The sequence below is a fragment of the Stegostoma tigrinum genome, unplaced genomic scaffold (assembly GCF_030684315.1).
Source record: "Stegostoma tigrinum isolate sSteTig4 unplaced genomic scaffold, sSteTig4.hap1 scaffold_152, whole genome shotgun sequence".
NCBI lineage: Eukaryota > Metazoa > Chordata > Chondrichthyes > Orectolobiformes > Stegostomatidae > Stegostoma > Stegostoma tigrinum.
In genome coordinates, this window is record NW_026728095.1 from 552,489 (window position 1) to 576,515 (window position 24,027).

The 24,027-nt window shown below is 48.4% G+C and overlaps 1 long non-coding RNA gene across 1 annotated transcript in view; it reads left to right on the forward strand.

Annotated features, from left to right (window-relative positions):
* LOC132207769 (uncharacterized) overlaps positions 1 to 24,027 on the forward strand; it is a 210,710-nt gene that overhangs the window by 73,202 nt on the left and 113,481 nt on the right. The window lies entirely within an intron of this gene.

Here is a 24,027-nt window from a genome sequence, read left to right on the forward strand (position 1 = left end):
AGGGATGCAGTGCCCGAGCGGGCTTGGGGTGCAGTGACTGAGTGAAATGGGATGCAGTGACTTAAGGAAAGGAAATGCAGCATCTGTGGGAAATGGAATGCTGCGACTGAGGGAAATGGGATGGAGTGACTGACGGAAATGGGATGCAGTGACTGAATGTAATGGGATGCAGTGACTGAGTGCAATGGGATGCAGTGACTGAGTGCAATGGGATGCAGTGACTGAGTGCAATGGGATGCAGTGACTGAATGTAATGGGATGCAGTGACTGAGTGCAATGGGATGCAGTGACTGAGTGCAATGGGATGCAGTGACTGAGTGCAATGGGATGCAGTGACTGCGTGAAATGGGATGCAGTGACTGCGTGAAATGGGATGCAGTGACTGCGTGAAATGGGATGCAGTGACTGCGTGAAATGGGATGCAGTGACTGCGTGAAATGGGACGCAGTGACTGCGTGAAATGGGACGCAGTGACTCAGTGAAATGTGTATCACTCACTGAGTGAAAGGTGATTCCATCACTGAGTGAAATATGATGCACTCACTGAGTGTACTGTGATTCAGTCACTGAGTGAACTGTGATTCAGTCACTGTGTGAACTGTGATGCAGTCACTGAGTGAAATGGGATGCAGTGGCTGAGTGTAATGGGATGCAGTGACTGAGTGAAATGGGATGCAGTGACTGAGTGAAATGGGATGCAGTGACTGAGTGAAATGAGATGCAGTGACTGAGTGAAATGAGATGCAGTGACTGACTGAAATGCGATGCAGTGACTGAGGTACTGGGAAGGAGTGACTGAGTTAATAGGGATGCAGTGCCCGAGCGGGCTTGGGGTGCAGTGACTGAGTGAAATGGGATGCAGTGACTTAAGGAAAGGAAATGCAGCATCTGTGGGAAATGGAATGCTGCGACTGAGGGAAATGGGATGGAGTGACTGACGGAAATGGGATGCAGTGACTGAGCGAAATGGGTGGCAGTGACGAGTGAAATGGGTTGCACTGACTGAGGGAAGTGCGATGCAGTGACTGAGGGAAATGGGATGCAGTGACTGAGTGAAATGAGATGCAGTGACTGAGCGAAATGGGATGCACTATTTTTGGGAAGTAGGATGCAATCACTGATTGAAATGAGATGCAGAGACTGAGGGAAAGGAGATGCTGTGATGATGGGAAATGGGATGCAGTGAGTGTGGGAAATTGAATGCAGCGTCTGTGAGATAAGGGAAACAGTGAGTGATGGAAATGGGATGCAGTGACTATGGTGAAGGAGATGCAGTGATTGAGTGAATTGGGATGCAGTGACTGAGTAAAATACAATGCAGTGACTGAGTGAAATGTGATGCAGTGACTGCGTGAAATGAGATGCAGTGTCTGAGGGACATGTGATGCAGTGACTGAGGGACATGTGATGCAGTGATTGAGGGACATGGGATGCAGTGACACACGGACATGGGATGCACTGTCATATGGACATGGGATGCAGTGACTGAGAGAATTGGGATGCAATGACTGAGGGAAATGGGATGCAGTGACCGAGTGAAATGAGATGCTGTGACTGAGGGAAATGGGATGCAGTGACTGCGTGAAATGGGATGCAGTGAATTAGTGAAATGAGATGTAGTGAATTAGTGAAATGAGATGTAGTGACTGATGGAAATGTGATGCAGTTACTGTGGGACATGGGATGCAGTGACTGAGTGAATAGTGATGCAGTGCCCGAGCGGGCTTGGGGTGCAGTGACTGAGGGAAATGGGATACAGTGCCTGAGTGCAATGTGATGCAGTAATTGAGGGAAATAGGATGCAGTGACTGAGGTACTGGGAAGGAGTGACTGAGGGAAATGGGATGCAGTGACTGACGGAAATGGGATGCAGTGACTGACGGAAATGGGATGCAGTGACGAAGTGAAATGGGATGCAGTGACTGTGGTGAAGGAGATGCACTGACTGAGGGAAATGGGATGCAGTGACTGAGTGAAATGGGATGCAGTGATTGAGCAAAATGGGATGCAGTGACTGAGGGACATGGGATGCAGTGACTGAGTGAAATGGGATGCAGTCTCTGAGTGAAATGGGATGCTGTCTCTGAGTGAAATGGGATGCAGTCTCTGAGCGAAATGTGTTGCAGTCACTGAGTGAAATGTGATGCAGTGACTGAGTGAAATGGGATGCAGTGACTGAGTGAAATGGGATGCAGTGACTGAGTGAAATGGGATGCAGTGACTGAGTGAAATGGGATGCAGTCTCTGAACGAAATGTGTTGCAGTCACTGAGTGAAATTGGACTCATCACTGAGTGAAATGGGATGCAGTGACTGAGGGAAATGGGTTGCAGTGACTGATTGAAAAGGGAAGCACTGACTGAGTGAAATGCGATGCAGTGACTCAGTGAAATGAGATGCCTTGTTTGATGGAAATATGATGCAGTAACTGACGGAAATGAGATGCAGTGACAGAGTGAAATGGGATGCAGTGACTGAGGGACATGGGATGCAGTGACTGAGGGACATGTGATGCAGTGACTGAGGGACATGGGATGCACTGCCACACGGACATGGGATGCACTGCCACACGGACATGGGATGCAGTGACTTTGAGAATTGGGATGCAATGACTGAGGGAAATGGGATGCAGTGACCGAGTGAAATGAGATGCTGTGACCGAGGGAAATGGGATGCAGTGACTGCGTGAAATGGGATGCAGTGAATTAGTGAAATGAGATGTAGTGAATTAGTGAAATGAGATGTAGTGACTGATGGAAATGTGATGCAGTTACTGTGGGACATGGGATGCAGTGACTGAGTGAATAGTGATGCAGTGCCCGAGCGTGCTTGGGGTGCAGTGACTGAGGTAAATGGGATACAGTGCCTGAGTGCAATGTGATGCAGTAATTGAGGGAAATAGGATGCAGTGACTGAGGTACTGGGAAGGAGTGACTGAGGGAAATGGGATGCAGTGACTGACGGAAATGGGATGCAGTGACTAAGTGAAATGGGAAGAACTGACAGAGTGAAATGCGATGCAGTGACAGCGTGAAATGAGATGCCTTGTTTGATGGAAATATGATGCAGTAACTGACGGAAATGAGATGCAGTGACAGAGTGAAATGGGATGCAGTGACTGAGTGAAATGGGATGCAGTGACTGAGTTAATAGGGAGGCAGTGCCCGAGCCGGCTTGGAGTACAGTGACTGAGGGAAATGGGATACAGTGGCTGAGAGAAATGGGATGCACTGTCTTAGTGAAATGGGATGCAGTGGCTGAGTGAAATGGGATGCAGTAACTGGTGGAAATGGGATGCAGTGACTGATCGAAATGGGATGCGGTGACTGAGGTGAGGGAGATGCAGTGATGGAGTGAATTGGGATGCAGTGACTGAGTGAAATGTGATGCAGTGACTGAGTGAAATGTGATGCAGTGACTGAGTGTAATGGGATGCAGTGACTGAGTGTAATGGGATGCAGTGACTGAGTGTAATGGGATGCAGTGACTGAGTGCAATGGGATGCAGTGACTGCGTGAAATGGGATGCAGTGACTGCGTGAAATGGGACGCACTGACTCAGTGAAATGTGAATCACTCACTGAGTGAAAGGTGATTCCGTCACTGAGTGAAATATGGTGCACTCACTGAGTGTACTGTGATTCAGTCACTGAGTGAACTGTGATTCAGTCACTGAGTGAACTGTGATGCAGTGACTGAGTGTAATGTGATGCAGTGACTGAGTGTAATGTGATGCAGTGACTGAGTGTAATGGGATGCAGTGACTGAGTGTAATGGGATGCAGTGACTGAGTGTAATGGGATGCAGTGGCTGAGTGAAATGGGATGCAGTGATTGAGTGAAATGGGATGCAGTGACTGCGTGAAATGCGATGCAGTGACTGAGTGAAATGTGATTCAGTCACTGACTGAATTGGGATGCAGTCACTAAGTGAAATGGGATGCATCACTGAGTGAAATGGGATGCAGTGCCTGATTGAAATGGGATGCAGTGACAGCGTGATATGAGGTGCACTGACTGAGTGAAATGAGATGCAGTGCCTGATTGAAATGTGATGCAGTGAGTGAGGGAAATGGGATGCAGTGACTGAGTGAAATGAGATGCACTGACTGATGGAAATGGGATTCAGTGACAGAGCGACATGAGCTGCAGTGACTGAGTGAAATGAGAAGCTGAGAATGCACTGTCTGTGAGATACGAAAACAGTGACTGATGGAAATGGGATGCAGTGACTGTGGTGAAGGGGATGCAGCGACTGAGTGAAATGGGATGCAGTGACTGACTGAAATGCGATGCAGTGACTGTGTGAAATGGGATGCAGTGACTGATGGAAATGGGATGCAGTGACTGCGTGAAATGTGATGTAGTGGCAGAGTTTAATGGGATGCAGTGACTGAGTGAAAAGGGATGCAGTGACTGCGTGAAATGGGACGCAGTGACTCAGTGAAATGTGATTCCGTCACTGAGTGAAATGTGATTACGTCACTGAGTGAACTGTGATGCAGTCACTGAGTCAAATAGGATACAGTGGCTGAGTGAAATGGGATGCAGTGACTGAGGGACATGGGATGCTGTGACTTAGGGACATGGGATGCTGTGACTTAGGGACATGGGATGCTGTGACTGAGGGACATGGAATGCAGTGACACACGGACATGGAATGCAGTGACACACGGACATGGGATGCAGTGACTGGGTGAAATGGGATGCAGTGACTGAGGGAAATGGGATGCAGTGACTGAGGGACATGAGCTGCAGTGACAGAGGTACTGGGAAGGAGTTTCTGAGTTAATAGGGAATCAGTGCCCGAGCGGGCATGGGGTGCAGTGACTGAGGGAAATGGGATACAGTGCCTGACCGAAAAGGGACGCACTGACTGAGTGAAATGGGATGCAGTGACTGAGGGATATGGGATGCAGTGACTGAGGGACATGGGATGCAGTGACACACGGACATGGGATGCAGTGACACACGGACATGGGATGCAGTGACTGAGGGAATTATTATGCAGTGACTGCGTGAAATGGGATGCAGTGACTGAGTGAAATGCGATGCAGTCACTGAGTGCAATGTGATGCAGTGACTGAGTGAAATGTGATGCAGTGAATGATGGAAATTGGATGCAGTGACAGAGTGACATGAGCTGCAGTGTCTGATGGAAATGTGATGCAGTGTCTGATGGAAATGGGATGCAGTGACTGAGGGAAATGGGATGCAGTGACTGATGGAAATGGGATGCAGTGAGTGTGGGAAATTGAATTCATCGTCTGTGAGATACGGGAAACAGTGACTGACAGAATTTTGATGCAGTGACTGTGGTGAAGGAGATGCAGTGATTGAGTAAATGGGATGCAGTGACTGAGTGAAATGTGATGCAGTGACTGAGTGAAATGTGATGCAGTGACTGAGTGAAATGTGATGCAGTGATTGAGTGAAATGGGATGCAGTGACTGAGGGAAATGGGATGCAGTGACTGAGGGAAATGGGATGCAGTGACCGAGTGAAATGAGATGCAGTGACTGAGCGAAATGGGTTGCAGTATTTTTGGGAAGTAGGATGCAATCACTGATTGAAATGAGATGCAGAGACTGTGGGAAAGGAGATGCTGTGACGGTGGGAAATGGGATGCAGTGACTCAGTGAAATGTGATTCAGTCACTGAGTGAACTGTGATGCAGTCACTGAGTGAACTGTGATGCAGTCACTGAGTGAACTGTGATGCAGTCACTGAGTGAAATGGGATGCAGTGGCTGAGGGAAATGTGATGCAGTGACTGAGTGAAATGGGATGCTGTATTTGTGGGAAGAAGGATGCAATCACTGAGTGAAATGAGATGATGAGACTGAGGGCAAGGAGATGGTGTGACTATGGGAAATGGGATGCACTGAGTGTGGGAAATTGAATGCAGCGTGTGTGAGATACGGGAAACAGTGACTGATGGAAATGGGATGCAGCAACTGTGTTGAAGGAGATGCAGTGACTGAGTGAAATGGGATGCAGTGACTGCGTGAAATGCGATGCAGTCTCTGAGCGAAATGTGTTGCAGTCACTGACTGAAATTGGACGCATCACTGAGTGAAATGGGACGCAGTGACTGAGGGAAATGGGATGCAGTGACTGAGTGAAATGGGACGCAGTGACCTGAGGGAAATGCGATGCAGTGACTGAATGAAATGAGATGCCTTGTTTGATGGAAATATGATGCAGTAACTGACGAAAATGAGATGCAGTGACAGAGTGAAATGGGATGCAGTGACTGAGTGAAATGGGATGCAGTGACTGAGTTAATAGGGATGCAGAGCCCGAGCCGGCTTGGAGTACAGTGACTGAGGGAAATGGGATACAGTGGCTGAGAGAAATGGGATGCACTGTCTTAGTGAAATGGGATGCAGTGGCTGAGTGAAATGGGATGCAGTAACTGGTGGAAATGGGATGCAGTGACTGATCGAAATGGGATGCGGTGACTGAGGTGAGGGAGATGCAGTGATGGAGTGAATTGGGATGCAGTGACTGAGTGAAATGTGATGCAGTGACTGAGTGTAATGGGATGCAGTGACTGAGTGTAATGGGATGCAGTGACTGAGTGTAATGGGATGCAGTGACTGAGTGCAATGGGATGCAGTGACTGAGTGCAATGGGATGCAGTGACTGAGTGCAATGGGATGCAGTGACTGAGTGCAATGGGATGCAGTGACTGAGTGCAATGGGATGCAGTGACTGAGTGCAATGGGATGCAGTGACTGCGTGAAATGGGATGCAGTGACTGCGTGAAATGGGATGCAGTGACTGCGTGAAATGGGATGCAGTGACTGCGTGAAATGTGATTCACTCACTTTGTGAAATGTGATTCACTCACTTTGTGAAAGGTGATTCCGTCACTGAGTGAAATATGATGCACTCACTGAGTGTACTGTGATTCAGTCACTGTGTGAACTGTGATTCAGTCACTGTGTGAACTGTGATGCAGTCACTGAGTTAAATGGGATGCAGTGACTGAGTGAAATGGGATGCAGTGACTGAGTGAAATGGGATGCTGTGACTGAGTGAAATGGGATGCTGTGACTGAGTGAAATGAGATGCAGTGACTGAGTGAAATGAGATGCAGTGACTGACTGAAATGCGATGCAGTGACTGAGGTACTGGGAAGGAGTGACTGAGTTAACAGGGATGCAGTGCCCGAGCGGGCTTGGGGTGCAGTGACTGAGTGAAATGGGATGCAGTGACTTAAGGGAAGGAAATGCAGTGTCTGTGGGAAATGGAATGCTGCGACTGAGGGAAATGAGATGGAGTGACTGACGGAAATGGGATGCAGTGACTGAGCGAAATGGGTGGCAGTGACGAGTGAAATGGGTTGCAGTGACTGAGTGAAATGGGATGCACTGACTGAGGGAAGTGCGATGCAGTGACTGAGGAAAATGGGATGCACTGACTGAGGGAAATGGGATTCAGTGACTGAGTGAAATGAGATGCAGTGACTGAGCGAAATGAGATGCATTATTTTTGTGAAGTAGGATACAATCACTGATTGAAATGAGATGCAGAGACTGAGGGAAAGGAGATGCTGTGACGATGGGAAATGGGATGCAGTGAGTGTGGGAAATTGAATGCAGCGTCTGTGAGATAAGGGAAACAGTGAGTGATGGAAATGGGATGCAGTGACTATGGTGAAGGAGATGCAGTGATTGAGTGAATTGGGATGCAGTGACTGAGTAAAATACAATGACTGAGTGAAATGTGATGCAGTGACTGCGTGAAATGGGATGCAGTCTCTGAGTGAAATGTGATGCAGTGACTGACTGAAATGGGATGCAGTCTCTGAGTGAAATGGGATGCAGTCTCTGAGTGAAATGGGATGCAGTCTCTGAGTGAAATGGGATGCAGTCTCTGAGCGAAATGTGTTGCAGTCACTGAGTGAAATGGGATGCAGTCTCTGAGCGAAATGTGTTGCAGTCACTGACTGAAATTGGACGCATCACTGAGTGAAATGGGACGCAGTGACTGAGGGAAATGGGATGCAGTGACTGAGTGAAATGGGAAGCACTGACTGAGTGAAATGCGATGCAGTGACTCAGTGAAATGAGATGCCTTGTTTGATGGAAATATGATGCAGTAACTGACGGAAATGAGATGCAGTGACAGAGTGAAATGGGATGCAGTGACTGAGGGACATGGGATGCAGTGACTGAGGGACATGGGATGCAGTGACTGAGGGAAATGGGATGCAGTGACTGAGGGACATGTGATGCAGTGACTGAGAAACATGGGATGCAGTGACACACGGACATGGGATGCACTGTCACACGGACATGGGATGCAGTGTCTGAGAGAATTGGGATGCAATGACTGAGGGAAATGGGATGCAGTGACCGAGTGAAATGAGATGCTGTGACTGAGGGAAATGGGATGCAGTGACTGCGTGAAATGGGATGCAGTGAATTAGTGAAATGAGATGTAGTGAATTAGTGAAATGAGATGCAGTGACTGATGGAAATGTGATGCAGTTACTGTGGGACATGGGATGCAGTGACTGAGTGAATAGTGATGCAGTGCCCGAGCGGGCTTGGGGTGCAGTGACTGAGGGAAATGGGATACAGTGCCTGAGTGCAATGTGATGCAGTAATTGAGGGAAATAGGATGCAGTGACTGAGGTACTGGGAAGGAGTGACTGAGGGAAATGGGATGCAGTGACTAAGTGAAATGGGAAGCACTGACAGAGTGAAATGCGATGCAGTGACTGCGTGAAATGAGATGCCTTGTTTGATGGAAATATGATGCAGTAACTGACGGAAATGAGATGCAGTGACAGAGTGAAATGGGATGCAGTGACTGAGTGAAATGGGATGCAGTGACTGTGGTGAAGGAGATGCACTGACTGAGGGAAATGGGATGCAGTGACTGAGTGAAATGGGATGCAGTGATTGAGCAAAATGGGATGCAGTGACTGAGGGACATGGGATGCAGTGACTGAGTGAAATGGGATGCAGTCTCTGAGTGAAATGGGATGCAGTCTCTGAGTGAAATGGGATGCAGTCTCTGAGCGAAATGTGTTGCAGTCACTGAGTGAAATGTGATGCAGTGACTGAGTGAAATGGGATGCAGTGACTGAGTGAAATGGGATGCAGTGACTGAGTGAAATGTGTTGCAGTCTCTGAACGAAATGTGTTGCAGTCACTGAGTGAAATTGGACGCATCACTGAGTGAAATGGGATGCAGTGACTGAGGGAAATGGGTTGCAGTGACTGAACGAAATGTGTTGCAGTCACTGAGTGAAATTGGACGCATCACTGAGTGAAATGGGATGCAGTGACTGAGGGAAATGGGTTGCAGTGACTGATTGAAAAGGGAAGCACTGACTGAGTGAAATGCGATGCAGTGACTCAGTGAAATGAGATGCCTTGTTTGATGGAAATATGATGCAGTAACTGACGGAAATGAGATGCAGTGACAGAGTGAAATGGGATGCAGTGACTGAGGGACATGTGATGCAGTGACTGAGGGACATGTGATGCAGTGACTGAGGGACATGGGATGCAGTGACACACGGACATGGGATGCACTGCCACACGGACATGGGATGCAGTGACTTTGAGAATTGGGATGCAATGACTGAGGGAAATGGGATGCAGTGACCGAGTGAAATGAGATGCTGTGACCGAGGGAAATGGGATGCAGTGACTGCGTGAAATGGGATGCAGTGAATTAGTGAAATGAGATGTAGTGAATTAGTGAAATGAGATGTAGTGACTGATGGAAATGTGATGCAGTTACTGTGGGACATGGGATGCAGTGACTGAGTGAATAGTGATGTAGTGCCCGAGCGTGCTTGGGGTGCAGTGACTGAGGTAAATGGGATACAGTGCCTGAGTGCAATGTGATGCAGTAATTGAGGGAAATAGGATGCAGTGACTGAGGTACTGGGAAGGAGTGACTGAGGGAAATGGGATGCAGTGACTGACGGAAATGGGATGCAGTGACTAAGTGAAATGGGAAGCACTGACAGAGTGAAATGCGATGCAGTGACTGCGTGAAATGAGATGCCTTGTTTGATGGAAATATGATGCAGTAACTGACGGAAATGAGATGCAGTGACAGAGTGAAAAGCGATGCAGTGACTGAGTGAAATGGGATGCAGTGACTGAGTTAATAGGGAGGCAGTGCCCGAGCCGGCTTGGAGTACAGTGACTGAGGGAAATGGGATACAGTGGCTGAGAGAAATGGGATGCACTGTCTTAGTGAAATGGGATGCAGTGGCTGAGTGAAATGGGATGCAGTAACTGGTGGAAATGGGATGCAGTGACTGATCGAAATGGGATGCGGTGACTGAGGTGAGGGAGATGCAGTGATGGAGTGAATTGGGATGCAGTGACTGAGTGAAATGTGATGCAGTGACTGAGTGTAATGGGATGCAGTGACTGAGTGTAATGGGATGCAGTGACTGAGTGTAATGGGATGCAGTGACTGAATGCAATGGGATGCAGTGACTGCGTGAAATGGGATGCAGTGACTGCGTGAAATGGGACGCACTGACTCAGTGAAATGTGAATCACTCACTGAGTGAAAGGTGATTCCGTCACTGAGTGAAATATGATGCACTCACTGAGTGTACTGTGATTCAGTCACTGAGTGAACTGTGATTCAGTCACTGAGTGTAATGAGATGCAGTCACTGAGTGAAATAGGATGCAGTGGCTGAGTGAAATGGGATGCAGTGATTGAGTGAAATGGGATGCAGTGACTGCGTGAAATGCGATGCAGTGACTGAGTGAAATGTGATTCAGTCACTGACTGAATTGGGATGCAGTCACTAAGTGAAATAGGATGCATCACTGAGTGAAATGGGATGCAGTGCCTGATTGAAATGGGATGCAGTGACAGCGTGATATGAGGTGCACTGACTGAGTGAAATGAGATGCAGTGCCTGATTGAAATGTGATGCAGTGAGTGAGGGAAATGGGATGCAGTGACTGAGTGAAATGAGATGCACTGACTGATGGAAATGGGATTCAGTGACAGAGCGACATGAGCTGCAGTGACTGAGTGAAATGAGAAGCTGAGAATGCACTGTCTGTGAGATACGAAAACAGTGACTGATGGAAATGGGATGCAGTGACTGTGGTGAAGGGGATGCAGCGACTGAGTGAAATGGGATGCAGTGACTGACTGAAATGCGATGCAGTGACTGTGTGAAATGGGATGCAGTGACTGATGGAAATGGGATGCAGTGACTGCGTGAAATGTGATGTAGTGGCAGAGTTTAATGGGATGCAGTGTCTGAGTGAAAAGGGATGCAGTGACTGCGTGAAATGGGACGCAGTGACTCAGTGAAATGTGATTCCGTCACTGAGTGAAATGTGATTACGTCACTGAGTGAACTGTGATGCAGTCACTGAGTCAAATAGGATACAGTGGCTGAGTGAAATGGGATGCAGTGACTGAGGGACATTGGATGCTGTGACTTAGGGACATGGGATGCTGTGACTTAGGGACATGGGATGCAGTGACTGAGGGACATGGAATGCAGTGACACACGGACATGGGATGCAGTGACTGGGTGAAATGGGATGCAGTGACTGAGGGAAATGGGATGCAGTGACTGAGGGACATGAGCTGCAGTGACAGAGGTACTGGGAAGGAGTTTCTGAGTTAATAGGGAATCAGTGCCCGAGCGGGCATGGGGTGCAGTGACTGAGGGAAATGGGATACAGTGCCTGACCGAAAAGGGACGCACTGACTGAGTGAAATGGGATGCAGTGACTGAGGGATATGGGATGCAGTGACTGAGGGACATGGGATGCAGTGACACACGGACATGGGATGCAGTGACACACGGACATGGGATGCAGTGACTGAGGGAATTATTATGCAGTGACTGCGTGAAATGGGATGCAGTGACTGAGTGAAATGCGATGCAGTCACTGAGTGCAATGTGATGCAGTGACTGAGTGAAATGTGATGCAGTGAATGATGGAAATTGGATGCAGTGACAGAGTGACATGAGCTGCAGTGTCTGATGGAAATGTGATGCAGTGTCTGATGGAAATGTGATGCAGTGACTGAGGGAAATGGGATGCAGTGACTGATGGAAATGGGATGCAGTGAGTGTGGGAAATTGAATTCATCGTCTGTGAGATACGGGAAACAGTGACTGAAAGAATTTTGATGCAGTGACTGTGGTGAAGGAGATGCAGTGATTGAGTAAATGGGATGCAGTGACTGAGTGAAATGTGATGCAGTGACTGAGTGAAATGTGATGCAGTGATTGAGTGAAATGGGATGCAGTGACTGAGGGAAATGGGATGCAGTGACTGAGGGAAATGGGATGCAGTGACCGAGTGAAATGAGATGCAGTGACTGAGCGAAATGGGTTGCAGTATTTTTGGGAAGTAGGATGCAATCACTGATTGAAATGAGATGCAGAGACTGTGGGAAAGGAGATGCTGTGACGGTGGGAAATGGGATGCAGTGACTCAGTGAAATGTGATTCAGTCACTGAGTGAACTGTGATGCAGTCACTGAGTGAACTGTGATGCAGTCACTGAGTGAACTGTGATGCAGTCACTGAGTGAAATGGGATGCAGTGGCTGAGGGAAATGTGATGCAGTGACTGAGTGAAATGGGATGCTGTATTTGTGGGAAGAAGGATGCAATCACTGAGTGAAATGAGATGATGAGACTGAGGGCAAGGAGATGGTGTGACTATGGGAAATGGGATGCACTGAGTGTGGGAAATTGAATGCAGCGTGTGTGAGATACGGGAAACAGTGACTGATGGAAATGGGATGCAGCAACTGTGTTGAAGGAGATGCAGTGACTGAGTGAAATGGGATGCAGTGACAGCGTGAAATGCGATGCAGTCTCTGAGTTAAATGGGATGCAGTCTCTGAGTGAAATGGGATGCAGTCTCTGAGCGAAATGTGTTGCAGTCACTGACTGAAATTGGACGCATCACTGAGTGAAATGGGACGCAGTGACTGAGGGAAATGGGATGCAGTGACTGAGTGAAATGGGACGCAGTGACCTGAGGGAAATGCGATGCAGTGACTGAGTGAAATGAGATGCCTTGTTTGATGGAAATATGATGCAGTAACTGACGAAAATGAGATGCAGTGACAGAGTGAAATGGGATGCAGTGACTGAGTGAAATGGGATGCAGTGACTGAGTTAATAGGGATGCAGAGCCCGAGCCGGCTTGGAGTACAGTGACTGAGGGAAATGGAATACAGTGGCAGAGAGAAATGGGATGCACTGTCTTAGTGAAATGGGATGCAGTGGCTGAGTGAAATGGGATGCAGTAACTGGTGGAAATGGGATGCAGTGACTGATCGAAATGGGATGCGGTGACTGAGGTGAGGGAGATGCAGTGATGGAGTGAATTGGGATGCAGTGACTGAGTGAAATGTGATGCAGTGACTGAGTGCAATGGGATGCAGTGACTGAGTGCAATGGGATGCAGTGACTGAGTGCAATGGGATGCAGTGACTGCGTGAAATGGGATGCAGTGACTGTGTGAAATGGGATGCAGTGACTGCGTGAAATGGGATGCAGTGACTGCGTGAAATGGGACGCAGTGACTCAGTGAAATGTGATTCACTCACTTTGTGAAAGGTGATTCCGTCACTGAGTGAAATATGATGCACTCACTGAGTGTACTGTGATTCAGTCACTGTGGGAACTGTGATTCAGTCACTGTGTGAACTGAGATGCAGTCACTGAGTGAAATGGGATGCAGTGACTGAGTGAAATGGGATGCAGTGACTGAGTGAAATGGGATGCAGTGACTGAGTGAAATGGGATGCAGTGACTGAGTGAAATGAGATGCAGTGACTGAGTGAAATGAGATGCAGTGACTGACTGAAATGCGATGCAGTGACTGAGGTACTGGGAAGGAGTGACTGAGTTAACAGGGATGCAGTGCCCGAGCGGGCTTGGGGAGCAGTGACTGAGTGAAATGGGATGCAGTGACTTAAGGGAAGGAAATGCAGTGTCTGTGGGAAATGGAATGCTGCGACTGAGGGAAATGAGATGGAGTGACTGACGGAAATGGGATGCAGTGACTGAGCGAAATGGGTGGCAGTGACGAGTGAAATGGGTTGCAGTGACTGAGTGAAATGGGATGCACTGACTGAGGGAAGTGCGATGCAGTGACTGAGGAAAATGGGATGCAGTGACTGAGGGAAATGGGATTCAGTGACTGAGTGAAATGAGATGCAGTGACTGAGCGAAATGGGATGCATTATTTTTGTGAAGTAGGATACAATCACTGATTGAAATGAGATGCAGAGACTGAGGGAAAGGAGATGCTGTGACGATGGGAAATGGGATGCAGTGAGTGTGGGAAATTGAATGCAGCGTCTGTGAGATAAGGGAAACAGTGAGTGATGGAAATGGGATGCAGTGACTATGGTGAAGGAGATGCAGTGATTGAGTGAATTGGGATGCAGTGACTGAGTAAAATACAATGACTGAGTGAAATGTGATGCAGTGACTGCGTGAAATGGGATGCAGTCTCTGAGTGAAATGTGATGCAGTGACTGACTGAAATGGGATGCAGTCTCTGAGTGAAATGGGATGCAGTCTCTGAGTGAAATGGGATGCAGTCTCTGAGCGAAATGTGTTGCAGTCACTGACTGAAATTGGACGCATCACTGAGTGAAATGGGACGCAGTGACTGAGGGAAATGGGATGCAGTGACTGAGTGAAATGGGAAGCACTGACTGAGTGAAATGCGATGCAGTGACTCAGTGAAATGAGATGCCTTGTTTGATGGAAATATGATGCAGTAACTGACGGAAATGAGATGCAGTGACAGAGTGAAATGGGATGCAGTGACTGAGGGACATGGGATGCAGTGACTGAGGGACATGGGATGCAGTGACTGAGGGAAATGGGATGCAGTGACTGAGGGACATGTGATGCAGTGACTGAGGGACATGGGATGCAGTGACACACGGACATGGGATGCACTGTCACACGGACATGGGATGCAGTGTCTGAGAGAATTGGGATGCAATGACTGAGGGAAATGGGATGCAGTGACCGAGTGAAATGAGATGCTGTGACTGAGGGAAATGGGATGCAGTGACTGCGTGAAATGGGATGCAGTGAATTAGTGAAATGAGATGTAGTGAATTAGTGAAATGAGATGCAGTGACTGATGGAAATGTGATGCAGTTACTGTGGGACATGGGATGCAGTGACTGAGTGAATAGTGATGCAGTGCCCGAGCGGGCTTGGGGTGCAGTGACTGAGGGAAATGGGATACAGTGCCTGAGTGCAATGTGATGCAGTAATTGAGGGAAATAGGATGCAGTGACTGAGGTACTGGGAAGGAGTGACTGAGGGAAATGGGATGCAGTGACTAAGTGAAATGGGAAGCACTGACAGAGTGAAATGCGATGCAGTGACTGCGTGAAATGAGATGCCTTGTTTGATGGAAATATGATGCAGTAACTGACGGAAATGAGATGCAGTGACAGAGTGAAATGGGATGCAGTGACTGAGTGAAATGGGATGCAGTGACTGAGTTAATAGGGATGCAGTCCCCGAGCCGGCTTGGAGTACAGTGACTGTGGGAAATGGGATACAGTGGCTGAGAGAAATGGGATGCGGTGACTGAGGTGAGGGAGATGCAGTGATGGAGTGAATTGGGATGCAGTGACTGAGTGAAATGTGATGCAGTGACTGAGTGAAATGTGATGCAGTGACTGAGTGTAATGGGATGCAGTGACTGAGTGTAATGGGATGCAGTGACTGAGTGCAATGGGATGCAGTGACTGCGTGAAATGGGATGCAGTGACTGCGTGAAATGGGACGCACTGACTCAGTGAAATGTGAATCACTCACTGAGTGAAAGGTGATTCCGTCACTGAGTGAAATATGATGCACTCACTGAGTGTACTGTGATTCAGTCACTGAGTGAACTGTGATTCAGTCACTGAGTGTAATGAGATGCAGTCACTGAGTGAAATAGGATGCAGTGGCTGAGTGAAATGGGATGCAGTGATTGAGTGAAATGGGATGCAGTGACTGCGTGAAATGCGATGCAGTGACTGAGTGAAATGTGATTCAGTCACTGACTGAATTGGGATGCAGTCACTAAGTGAAATGGGATGCATCACTGAGTGAAATGGGATGCAGTGCCTGATTGAAATGGGATGCAGTGACAGCGTGATATGAGGTGCACTGACTGAGTGAAATGAGATGCAGTGCCTGATTGAAATGTGATGCAGTGAGTGAGGGAAATGGGATGCAGTGACTGAGTGAAATGAGATGCACTGACTGATGGAAATGGGATTCAGTGACAGAGCGACATGAGCTGCAGTGACTGAGTGAAATGAGAAGCTGAGAATGCACTGTCTGTGAGGTACGAAAACAGTGACTGATGGAAATGGGATGCAGTGACTGTGGTGAAGGGGATGCAGCGACTGAGTGAAATGGGATGCAGTGACTGACTGAAATGCGATGCAGTGACTGTGTGAAATGGGATGCAGTGACTGATGGAAATGGGATGCAGTGACTGCGTGAAATGTGATGTAGTGGCAGAGTTTAATGGGATGCAGTGACTGAGTGAAAAGGGATGCAGTGACTGCTTGAAATGGGACGCAGTGACTCAGTGAAATGTGATTCCGTCACTGAGTGAAATGTGATTACGTCACTGAGTGAACTGTGATGCAGTCACTGAGTCAAATAGGATACAGTGGCTGAGTGAAATGGGATGCAGTGACTGAGGGACATGGGATGCTGTGACTGAGGGACATGGGATGCTGTGACTGAGGGACATGGGATGCTGTGACTTAGGGACATGGGATGCTGTGACTTAGGGACATGGGATGCAGTGACTGAGGGACATGGAATGCAGTGACACACGGACATGGGATGCAGTGACTGGGTGAAATGGGATGCAGTGACTGAGGGAAATGGGATGCAGTGACTGAGGGACATGAGCTGCAGTGACAGAGGTACTGGGAAGGAGTTTCTGAGTTAATAGGGAATCAGTGCCCGAGCGGGCATGGGGTGCAGTGACTGAGGGAAATGGGATACAGTGCCTGAGGGACATGGGATGCAGTGACACACGGACATGGGATGCAGTGACACACGGACATGGGATGCAGTGACTGAGGGAATTATTATGCAGTGACTGCGTGAAATGGGATGCAGTGACTGAGTGAAATGCGATGCAGTCACTGAGTGCAATGTGATGCAGTGACTGAGTGAAATGTGATGCAGTGAATGATGGAAATTGGATGCAGTGACAGAGTGACATGAGCTGCAGTGTCTGATGGAAATGTGATGCAGTGACTGATGGAAATGTGATGCAGTGACTGAGGGAAATGGGATGCAGTGACTGATGGAAATGGGATGCAGTGAGTGTGGGAAATTGAATTCATCGTCTGTGAGATACGGGAAACAGTGACTGAAAGAATTTTGATGCAGTGACTGTGGTGAAGGAGATGCAGTGATTGAGTAAATGGGATGCAGTGACTGAGTGAAATGTGATGCAGTGATTGAGTGAAATGGGATGCAGTGACTGAGGGAAATGGGATGCAGTGACTGAGGGAAATGGGATGCAGTGACCGAGTGAAATGAGATGCAGTGACTGAGCGAAATGGGTTGCAGTATTTTTGGGAAGTAGGATGCAATCACTGATTGAAATGAGATGCAGAGACTGTGGGAAAGGAGATGCTGTGTCTATGGGATATGGGATACAGTGAGTGTCGGAAATTCAATGCAGCGTCTGTGAGATACGGGAACCAGTGACTGATGGAAATGGGATGCCGTGACTGTGGTGAAGGAGATGCAGTGATGGAGTGAATTGGGATACAGTGACTGAGTGAAATGTGATGCAGTGACTGAGTGAAATGGGATGCAGTGACTCAGTGAAATGGGATGCAGTGACTGAGTAAAATGGGATGCAGTGACTGCGTGAAATGGGATGCAGTGACTGAGTGAAATGGGAAGCACTGACTGAGTGAAATGCGATGCAGTGACTCAGTGAAATGAGATGCCTTGTTTGATGGAAATATGATGCAGTAACTGACGGAAATGAGATGCAGTGACAGAGTGAAATGGGATGCAGTGACAGAGTGAAATGGGATGCAGTGACTGAGGGACATGGGATGCAGTGACTGAGGGACATGTGATGCAGTGACTGAGGGACATGGGATGCAGTGACACACGGACATGGGATGCACTGCCACACGGACATGGGATGCAGTGACTTTGAGAATTGGGATGCAATGACTGAGGGAAATGGGATGCAGTGACCGAGTGAAATGAGATGCTGTGACCGAGGGAAATGGGATGCAGTGACTGCGTGAAATGGGATGCAGTGAATTAGTGAAATGAGATGTAGTGAATGAGTGAAATGAGATGTAGTGACTGATGGAAATGTGATGCAGTTACTGTGGGACAAGGGATGCAGTGACTGAGTGAATAGTGATGCAGTGCCCGAGCGGGCTTGGGGTGCAGTGACTGAGGGAAATGGGATACAGTGCCTGAGTGCAATGTGATGCAGTAATTGAGGGAAATAGGATGCAGTGACTGAGGTACTGGGAAGGAGTGACTGAGGGAAATGGGATGCAGTGACTGACGGAAATGGGATGCAGTGACTAAGTGAAATGGGATGCAGTGACTGTCGTGAAGGAGATGCACTGACTGAGGGAAATGGAATGCAGTGACTGAGTGAAATGGGATGCAGTGATTGAGTAAAATGGGATGCAGTGACTGAGGGTCATGGGATGCAGTGACTGAGTGAAATGGGATGCAGTGACTGAGTTAATAGGGAGGCAGTGCCCGAGCCGGCTTGGAGTACAGTGACTGAGGGAAATGGGATACAGTGGCTGAGAGAAATGGGATGCACTGTCTTAGTGAAATGGGATGCAGTGGCTGAGTGAAATGGGATGCAGTAACTGGTGGAAATGGGATGCAGTGACTGATCGAAATGGGATGCGGTGACTGAGGTGAGGGAGATGCAGTGATGGAGTGAAATGGGATGCAGTGACTGAGTGAAATGTGATGCAGTGACTGAGTGACATGTGATGCAGTGACTGAGTGACATGTGATGTAGTGACTGAGTGAAATGCGATGCAGTGGCTGAGGTACTGGGAAGGAGTGACTGAGTTAATCGGGATGCAGTGCCCGAGCGGGCTTGGGGTGCAGTGACTGAGTGAAATGGGATGCAGTGATTTAAGGAAAGGAAATGCAGTGTCTGTGGGAAATGGAATGCTGCGACTGAGGGAAATGGGATGGAGTGACTGACGGAAATTGGATGCAGTGACTGAGTGAAATGGGATGCAGTGACTGAGTGAAATGGGTTGCAGTGACTGAGTGAAATGGGATGCAGTGACTGAGGAAAGTGGGATGCAGTGACTGAGTGAAATGGGATGCAGTGACTGAGGGAAGTGGGATGCACTATTTTTGGGTAGTAGGATGCAATCACTGATTGAAATGAGATGCAGAGACTGTGGGAAAGGAGATGCTGTGTCTATGGGAAATGGGATACAGTGAGTGTCGGAAATTGAATGCAGCGTCTGTGAGATAGGGGAACCAGTGACTGATGGAAATGGGATGCTGTGACTGTGGTGAAGGAGATGCAGTGATGGAGTGAATTGGGATGCAGTGACTGACTGAAATGTGATGCAGTGACTGCGTGAAATGCGATGCAGTGACTGCGTGAAATGCGATGCAGTGACTGCGTGAAATGGGATGCAGTGACTGCGTGTAATGGGACGCAGTGACTCAGTGAAATGTGATTCTGTCACTGAGTGAATTGTGATTCCGTCACTGTGTGAAATAGGATGAAGTGGCAGAGTGAAATGGGATGCAGTGACTGAGTGAAATGAGAAGCAGTGACTGAGTGAAATGAGAAGCAGTGACTGAGTGAAATGAGATGCAGTGACTGAGGGACATGGGATGCAGTGACTGAGGGACATGGGATGCAGTGACTGAGGGACATGGGATGCAGTGACTGAGGGACATGGGATGCAGTGACACACGGACATGGGATGCAATGACTGATCGAAATGGGATGCAGTGACTGCGTGAAATGGGATGCAGTGACTGAGTGAAATGCGATGCAGTCACTGAGTGCAATGTGATGCAGTGACTCAGTGAAATGTGATGCAGTGACTGAGGGACATGGGACGCAGTGACACACGGACATGGGACGCAGTGACACACGGACATGGGATGCAGTGACACACGGACATGGGATGCAGTGACACACGGACATGGGATGCAGTGACACATGGACATGGGATGCAGTGCCTGATGGAATTGGGATGCAGTCACTGAGTGCAATGTGATGCAGTGACTGCTTGAAATGGGATGCATCACTGAGTGCAATGGAATGCAGTGACTGGGTGAAACGGGATGCAGTCACTGATGGAAATTGGATGCAGTGACAGAGTGACATGAGCTGCAGTGTCTGAAGGAAATGTGATGCAGTGACTGAGGGAAATGGGATGCAGTGACTGAGGGAAATGGGATGCAGTGAGTCTGGGAAAATGAATTCATCGTCTGTGAGATACGGGAAACAGTGACTGATGGAAATGTGATGCAGTGACTGTGGTGAAAGGAGATGCAGTGATTGAGTAAATGTGATGCAGTGACTGAGTGAAATGTGATGCAGTGACTGAGTGAAATGTGATGCAGTGACTGAGTGAAATGTGATGCTGTGACTGAGTGAAATGTGATGCTGTGACTGAGTGAAATGGTATGCACTGACCGAGTGAAATGAGATGCAGTGACTGAGGGAAATGGGATGCAATCACTGAGTGAATTGCGATGCAGACACTGACGGAAAGGAGATGCTGTGACGATGGGAAATGGGAAGCAGTGACTGTGGGAAATTGAATGCAGCATCTGTGAGATAAGGGAAACAGTGAGTGATGGAAATGGGATGCAGTGACTATGGTGAAGGAGATGCAGTGACTGAGTGAAATGGGATGCAGTGACTGAGTAAAATACGATGCAGTGACTGAGTGAAATGTGATGCAGTCACTGCGTGAAATGGGATGCAGTGACTGTGGTGAAGGAGATGCAGTGACTGAAGGAAATGGGATACAGTGACTGAGTGAAATGGGATGCAGTGATTGAGTGAAATGGGATGCAGTGACTGAGTGAAATGGGATGCAGTGACTGAGGGACATGGGAAGCAGTGACTGAGGGACATGGGATGCAGTGACTGAGGGAAATGGGATGCCGTGACTGAGGGAAATGGGATGCAGTGACTGACTGAAAGGAGATGTACTGTCTGATGGAAATGTGATGCAGTGACAGAGTGACATGAGCTGCAGTGACAGAGGTACTGGGAAGGAGTGACTGAGTTAATCGGGAATCAGTGCCCGAGCGGGCTTGGGGTGCAGTGACTGAGGGAAATGGGATACAGTCCCTGAGCGAAAAGGGACGCACTGACTGAGTGAAATGGGATGCAGTGACTGAAGGACGTGGGATGCAGTGACTGAGGGACATGAGATGCAGTGACTGAGAGACATGGGATGCAGTGACGCACGGACATGGGATGCAGTGACTGAGGGAATTGGGATGCAGTGACTGAGGGAAATGGGATGCAGTGACTGCGTGAAATGCGATGCAGTGACTGAGTGAAATGTGATTCAGTCACTGAGTGAATTGGGATGCAGTCACTGAGTGAAATGGGATGCAGTGACTGATGGAAATTGGATGCAGTGACAGAGTGACATGAGGTGCACTGACTGAGTGAAATGAGATGCAGTGCCTGATTGAAATGTGATGCAGTGACTGAGGGAAATGGGATGCAGTGACTGAGTGAAATTTGATGCACTGACTGATGGAAATTGGATGCAGTGACAGAGCGACATGAGCTGCAGTGACTGAGTGAAATGAGAAGCTGAGAATGCACTGTCTGTGAGATACGAAAACAGTGACTGATGGAAATGGGATGCAGTGACTGTGGTGAAGGGGATGCAGCGACTGAGTGAAATGGGATACAGTGACTGACTGAAATGCGATGCAGTGACTGTGTGAAATGGGATGCAGTGACTGATGGAAATGGGATGCAGTGACTGCGTGAAATGTGATGTAGTGGCAGAGTGAAATGGGATGCAGTGACTGAGTGAAATGGGATGCAGTGACTGAGTGAAAAGGGATGCAGTGACTGCGTGAAATGGGACGCAGTGACTCACTGAAATGTGATTCCGTCACTGAGTGAAATGTGATTACGTCACTGAGTGAACTGTGATGCAGTCACTGAGTCAAATAGGATGCAGTGGCTGAGTGAAATGGGATGCTGTGACTGAGGGACATGGGATGCTGTGACTTAGGGACATGGGATGCAGTGACTGAGGGACATGGGATGCAGTGACACACGGACATGGGATGCAGTGACTGGGTGAAATGGGATGCAGTGACTGATGGAAATTGGATGCAGTGACAGAGTGACATGAGCTGCAGTGTCTGATGGAAATGTGATGCAGTGACTGAGGGAAATAGGACGCAGTGACTGAGGGAAATGGGATGCAGTCAGTGTGGAAAATTGAATTCATCGTCTGTGAGATACGGGAAACAGTGACTGATGGAAATGTGATGCAGTGACTGTGGTGAAGGAGATGCAGTGATTTAGTAAATGGGATGCTTTGACCGAGTGAAATGTGATGCAGTGACTGAGTGAAATGTGATGCAGTGACTGAGTGAAATGTGATGCAGTGACTGAGGGACATGGGATGCAGTGACTGAGGGACATGAGCTGCGGTGACAGAGGTACTGGGAAGGAGTTTCTGAGTTCATAGGGAATCAGTGCCCGAGCGGGCTTGGGGTGCAGTGACTGAGGGAAATGGGATACAGTGCCTGACCGAAAAGGGACGCACTGACTGAGTGAAATGGGATGCAGTGACTGAGGGATATGGGATGCAGTGACTGAGGGACATGAGATGCAGTGACTGAGAGCCATGGGATGCAGTGACACACAGACATGGGATGCAGTGACTGAGGGAAATGGGATGCAGTATTTGTCGGAAGGAGGATGCAATCACTGAGTGAAATGCGATGCAGAGACTGAGGGAAAGGAGATGCTGTGAATATGGGAAATGGGATGCAGTGAGTGTGGGGGAAATTGAATGCATCGTCTGTGAGATAAGGGAAATAGTGACTGATGGAAGTGTGATGCAGTGACTGTGGTGAAGGAGATGCAGTGACTGCTTGAAATGTGATGCAGTGACTGCTTGAAATGTGATGCAGTGACTGCTTGAAATGGGATGCAGTGACTGAGGGAAATGGGATGCAGTGACTGAGGGAAATGGGATGCAGTGACTGAGTGAAATCGGATGCAGTGACTGAGTGAAATGTGATTTAGTCACTGAGTGAAATGGGATGCAGCCGCTGAGTGAAATGGGATGCATTACTGAGTACAATGGGATGCAGTGACTGGATGAAATGGGATGCAGTGACTGAGTGAAATCGGATGCAGTGACTGAGGGAAATGGGATGCACTGACCGAGTGAAATGAGATGCAGTGACTGACGGAAATGGGATGCAGTGACTGAGGGAAATGGGGTGCAGTATTTGTGGGAAGAAGGATGCAATCACTGAGTGAAATGAGATGATGAGACTGAGGGCAAGGTGATGCTGTGACGATGGGAAATGGGATGCACTGAGTATGGGAAATTGAATGCAGCGTCTGTGAGATACGGGAAACAGTGACTGATGGAAATGGGATGCAGTAACTGTGTTGAAGGAGATGCAGTGACTGAGTGAAATGGGATGCAGTGACTGAGTGAAATAGGATGCAGTGACTGCGTGAAATGCGATGCAGTGACTGCGTGAAATGCGATGCAGTGACTGAGCGAAATGTGATGCAGTCACTGAGGGAAATGAGATGCAGTGACTGAGGGTAATGTGATGCAGTGGCTGAGTGAAATGCGATGCTGTGACTGCGGAAGGGACATGCAGTGACTGAGTGAAATGGGGTGCTGTGACTCGGTGAAATGTGATGCAGTGACTGAGTGAAATGGGATGCAGTCACTGAGTGAAATGGGATGCAGTCACTGAGTGAAATG